This window comes from Protopterus annectens, chromosome 1.part2 (assembly GCF_019279795.1).
Source record: "Protopterus annectens isolate FY-2018-M chromosome 1.part2, PAN1.0, whole genome shotgun sequence".
Taxonomy (NCBI): Eukaryota; Metazoa; Chordata; order Ceratodontiformes; family Protopteridae; genus Protopterus; species Protopterus annectens.
The window spans coordinates 905002213-905008152 of NC_056727.1; the positions used below are offsets into that span (position 1 = coordinate 905002213).

Sequence of the window (5940 nt, forward strand, 5' to 3'; positions counted from 1 at the left end):
GCTTGAGGTGAGGCTGTGACTGACCAGGGCACACAGATGTGGTGCCAGTTCACTTTGTAGTTCATGTAGAACACAGCCAGGGATATTATCAGGTCCCATGGAAGCTGTATTCTTGGCCTTGGACAGTGCAGCTTTAACCTACACTGCAGTAATGCTTGGTGCCTGGCATTCTTCCGGTATTGTGATTGGTCCTTTGGGGGGGAGGGATAAAGTTGACACTGAATCTGTCAGACAGTATGTTGGCAATATCTGTTGGCTCAGTATAGGAGGTACCATTGTGTAACTCAGAGCAAATCTGGGTATTGCCGTGGAGGTTCTTGATATAACCATAGAATACTTTGTGATTGTTTTTAGTGTCTGCCGCAATATTGCCTTCATAACTGGCTTTGGAGGATTTGATGCGGGATCTCAACTTTTTTGTTGAGGCTAATAAGGGAGTTTTTCCAGTCTTGGGACTTCACCCTTTTCTGCAACAATTTCTTCCTTCTGTTGTAGAGTTTATTAATGGCAGGGGACCACCAGATTGGCTTCCTTTTTTGGAGGAGAGTGTCTTGGTTCTGTTGGGTATGGCTAGTACCATGCATTTATGTACATGCTTGTACAGTGCATTGGTGTATGAATCGGCAGTCATGCAGCTATTTTCCATTGGCATGGGTGCCGTGAAGTTAGCTACTTCTGTTTTTAGGAGCCCAAAGTCAGCTTTGGAGAAGTTTTTCAAGGTGGTCACTTTGCTGGGGGTGTGGGTGAGATGTGGATTTCCATGGTGATTAGTTTATGGTTGGATCTGACCAGGGAGGGACTGACTATGAGTGTAGAGCAATGGTTGCCCATGTTAGTAATAACCAGATCAAGGATGTTGCTTCCTGTAGTGGGGGTCAGAATGAGATGGTCCAGGGCATTGGAATTAATGAATTCCAGGAAGCATTGGGCCAGTGTATTGGTGCTTGAGTAGTTTTCCCAGTTGATGGAGGAGTAGTTGAAGTCTTCTAGTATGAGAGTGTTGGGTTGGACCTTGATAGATTCCAGGGTACTTAGGAATGTGGAGTAAGAGTCTAGGTACATGGGTGGGGACCTATAGCAGGCTATGACCTGGATTGCGCGTCGTACCCAATGTTAGTTGTACCCAAAATATCTCAGATGTGTTATGCTAGGCTACTAGTCTGGAGGTGTGCATATCCATTATAAATATGGAGACACCACCGCCATTAGAGCTTTGTTCCATGTTTTGGAGTTGAAAGGTGTGGAATGAGTTATAGTCTGGTAGTGCAGGGGTGCTTTCTGCCGCTTTAAACCAGGTCATTTTTTGTTTGTGCTGCAGTATCATTCTGGGTGATGGTAGGATATTGCTTAGGGCTAGGGTCATACCTGCCTGGGGCCACATAGTCCAAGAGCTCTACCATGTCTCTTTTCATGTAGTCCAGTGAGGTGCATCTCAGGTCATTCACACCCACATGGACAATGACAGAGTCATACTTGTACTTGTTGTGGAGTGACCTGAGTGCATGTGTTTTGTGTTGGATTTTGGCACCTGATAGACAGCTGACTGTTACCTTTTCCTTATTCAACCTAGTTAGTGGGACATCTGTGTGCCTCACTATTGAGTCACCTATGATTAGTGTATTGGGCAAGGTGTTTAGCCTTAGGGGCTTAGGTTGAGAGGCAAGATGTGGAGATGAGCTATGTGTAAAGTGGTTTGTGCTGTGTTGAGGTGGTTGAGTGCGTTTCTGTCTTGGAGGTCTCTGCTGTTTGGGTCAATTTCTATTGAGAGCCTCCAGGAAGGTGGGTGTGTGGTTTGTGTTTTTATGTCAGAGCTGTGATGGTGGGTGTTCTGGAGGGCTATGTTTTCCATGTGGTGTGGTGTGGTGCAGGTGTTGGCTTTCTCCTCTTGACCAGCTAGTCCAGTCTTGGCTGGAGAGTACATAGCTTCCAATTTGGTGATATAAGTGCATCTCTCACAAGTCTGAGTGTTGGGAGGTAAGATGAAAGGGTTGTCTGCATACATGAGGCAGTTGCTACACTGCCTCAGTATGCCCACTTGCACCAGGTTAATAGAGAAAGCACAGGGAACTGCCCTTTAATCATGCCAGGAGGGGTGGTCATAACTACTAAGTACTGGAGGTATTTCCGTGAAGAACAACTACTGCTGATTACTCTTAGGTGTGCTACAATAATTGCTACCAAAACCTGTTGAAGTGCAAAGGGATTAAGCTATTTGAAGTGCAAGAGAGAGAGAAAGAACTGGCAATATCTAAGGGAAAAATTGAAGAGCAGACTTTCTGGCACTAGTAATAGTTTACCTCAGCTTGGCACCGCTGCACAGAGCTTAAACAAGTGCAAATGTGGGTATTTAAACCAGAAAGTTGAAAGGGATGGAAAAACTGCCCAAACGGCCAATAAACTACAATTTCTGGGCCAGAAACCACTCCTGTTGTGGTGGATAGGCTACCTAGTGCTTACCACTCCCACTGATAAGCTAGAAGGCATCCCTCCAACACAGAAAGGCCTGGGGGGCTCAGAGCAAAAAGTCAAGAATAAAATGTACATTTTTTTAAAGTGGAGAGGGAGGAAACATAAGTATTCAAAGTCAAAGAAGTAAGGGGGTAGTCCTGCCCAAATAATCTCACTGCACTATGTTGAGTGATCAAATAAGATTGGACTGGGAGCAATGGCCAAGATCAGATTTACAGCAAGGGCAGGCAAATCCAAATCCGCCAAGTTTAAGACTACAAGAACACTTGGGAGACAGTGCAGACAACAACAAAGGACAGACAAAAATACAGCAAATATATAAATAATAAAGCAAATATATAAATACAGCACAGTGCAAACTGAGTTGCAAAAAGTTTACTTAGTTTGGAATATCAGATGGGAAAATATTCCAACTCTGCTCACAGTCTGGAGAATTTAGCTTTCTGCTATATTAGCTCTGCACAAATTCACAGAAATCCCATTTGTATGGGTTTACCTATGCAATAATTTTTTTTTTTCATTTTTTTTTTGTTATATTAATAGTACCGTATTTTTTGTTCATCATGATACTGGCGGAAGGTTTAAATTCAAAGTTAAGGCAGATTGTAATACTAAACATGTGATTTATATAGCAGAGTGTGAGCAATGTAAACATTTTTTATATTGGAAAGACCAATTACAGCCTCATGGAGAGAGTGAGGGAACATGTAAGGGACATTAAGAATGGGAGTAATAAAAATCCCCTAGCAAAACCTGTTTTAGAAATAAGGGGTCTTCACTCCTTCAAGTTTATGGTTATAGAAAGAATGTTCAAAGATTTGACGTTGGGTAATCTTCCTACTAATACTAAATACAGGGAACTTTATTGGATTTTACGTCTGCAAGCTGATAAGAGGAAAGGGTTAAATGGCAAGGTCTGTTTAAGACCAGAGCTGAAGATATGTAGATTGTTTAGGTGAGACTTTGTATCTCTTTAATTTATTGTCATGTGATTTTATTTATGTTTTATGATTGGTTAATAGTTATTTTAAAATTGTCAATGGTTTTTACCCCTTTTTATGGTTTGGAGAAGCAGAAGTATTTCTGTGAAAGCACTTACTTTTGTTTATGTGTTTTTGTATTAAAAAGTGGATTTTTATTGTTTTTTGTTTTATGTGCTTTTTCGCCATGCACAGTTTATGTTTCTATTTTATTGTTTCATTTTTTTTGTTTGCTACAAGAAAGGACAAGTTATGTAGATTCAGCAAGACAAGGAAGAATAGAAGAACGAACTGAGAGTGGACAAAGATTTGCAGTTTCTCAATAGCGAAGATGACCAGTGTTAAAAACAAAAAGAGGAAAAAAATGGCAGTTTGAAGCGGTATGACATTATGAATATTATTAATTTGCCACCAGGGTTTGTCATTAAAAACTTAAGAGCGTTAATTCATTTGGGAGCTGATTTTTTAAGTGACATTTGAAAGCTTTAACTTGCTGGAATAATTTATGACTGAGAGTGAAAAAACAGGAAATAATGTAGCCCCATGGAAAGTCTACTTTTTTCAGAACTTGGGACTACAACTAAAACAGAAAATAAATGTGCAGTTCAGGAATTCAGATATGGCTGAGCATGAGATAAGATTATTTTCTGATTGCACTATGAAGTAAGGGCATGAAGTTAAAAATATATGTGATGATAGAAATGCATGGGGTGAGAAACTGAAAGTGTGGCTAACATTAAATATTAAGGATGAGAAAATTCAACATATTTTAATTACAATAATTGTAAATGGAGGATTTATTAGGTACTGGGACCACATTATTTTTCTGTGGATGAAAATCATTAAGTACAAGACTGTAACAAACAACTGTATGTCCAATGTGTGGTAAGGGGGTATTTAACAAAAAAACCATGAAGATGTTTTCAGATAATGTAAAGAATGTGGACACTTTTGGTTTGACTGTCCCATAATAGAAACGGAAGGAGTAGATGAAGTGGAAGGCTCAGAAGAAAGACAAGAAAATACTACTATAGAAGATGCTGAAAGAGACAGTGGTATGGGGCAGAGATAGTGAAGAAAGGTTAAACAATGAAGACATAAAGAAAAATTGTTAAAAATAAGGTTATTAATTTACATCAAGAGAAAAAAATTGCAATTTTAGAAAGTGGAGAGGAAGAAGAGGGAGAAATGGAGACAGGAGGAGAAGAACAAGATAAAGATAGTGAAAAATCAACTGATGAGAGACTTAGCAGAAGGAAAATAAAAATAAGATATGGAAGTAAAACACTTACAACAAAGGAAAATTTGGTACTTTTCCGTTATCGGGGCAACAGTGTTAATGAGCGCTTTCCGTTATTGGCCAAACTACTTTCTTGTAGTTGTAGCTAAATTCCACCCTTCTGTAGTTCCAGGAAACAAGTGCATCTTACTTCGGATATATGGCACTTTTCCAAACAAGTTGGGTTTTAAAGTGGTGCACTTTATTAGTGATGTGTAGAAATTGTAGTGTACTTCAGTGGTACATTTAACATTGCTGGCGGTGTGTGTCTGTACTATGAAGTCGCACTTGTTTAAGCCAAGTACTGCTTTCATGGTTCCTTCAGAGGGGAAGAGTCTAGCGGGTACAACAGTGTGTACCAATAACCAGCGAGAAACTTTTCTTTGGTTTGCACTCAAATTTTCTGAACTGAGAGTGAACTTTTATTTGGAACAGAAGGCAGCTAGTCAACATGTCAGTGGCGCTTACTGGATTGTAAACAAAGTTTGGAGTGTATTTAGATTATTGTACTCTGTCGTTTTTTTTTTTTTTGTTACAATGCTGTTTCCATGAGCTGTAACACAATACATGACCGTATGTCTATTTAAAGCAATAGTAAAACAATCACTCATAGGATGAGAAGAGGCAACTACGTATTGGACAGTATAGAATTGCTCAGGCCGTAGCTTAGTCTTTTATAACATTAACCTCACATCTGAAGGGATTATAGGGTGGCTTAATTAGTGTGTAGATTTTATGGGGATGGATTTTTAGAAAGGTTAGCTCACAGATGGTCAGATGGTCAGTGTATTAAATAACCACGAGGTACAAGCATAGGAAAGTATTAACTGATAGACAATCAGCAGTGGTCACTGCGAGCTCATTAGAACTGTTGCCCCGATAATGGAAAAGTGCCGAAAATTATTATATAGGAATTTTAGCATTAAATGTGAATAGCATTAGAAATGATATCAAAAGTTTGGTGATGATGGAATAGTGTAAAAAATAAAAATTGATTTTTTTTTTGCTTTCTAGATACCAACTGTAACAAAGAAGAAAAAAATGAAAAAATATAGCCAGTATGAGGGGGACACATTGTTTGGTCAGTAGAATATGAGATGTGTTCTAGAACAGAAATTCTTATACAAATGTAGAAGAATTCTAGATGTAACAGTAGTAGTACCAGGAAGGGTAGTGATAATATGATATGAGAATGAGCCAAAATGTATAAGA

General features: G+C 39.1%; 1 long non-coding RNA gene across 1 annotated transcript in view; it reads left to right on the forward strand.

Annotated features, from left to right (window-relative positions):
* Window positions 1–3851, forward strand: part of LOC122792483 — a 22334-nt gene extending 18483 nt beyond the window's left edge. Inside the window, exon 3 of the long non-coding RNA XR_006363321.1 lies at window positions 3690–3851. This is a non-coding gene — a long non-coding RNA (uncharacterized LOC122792483). The remainder of the gene's footprint in view (window positions 1–3689) is intronic.
* The last annotated feature ends 2089 nt before the right edge of the window (window positions 3852–5940 follow it).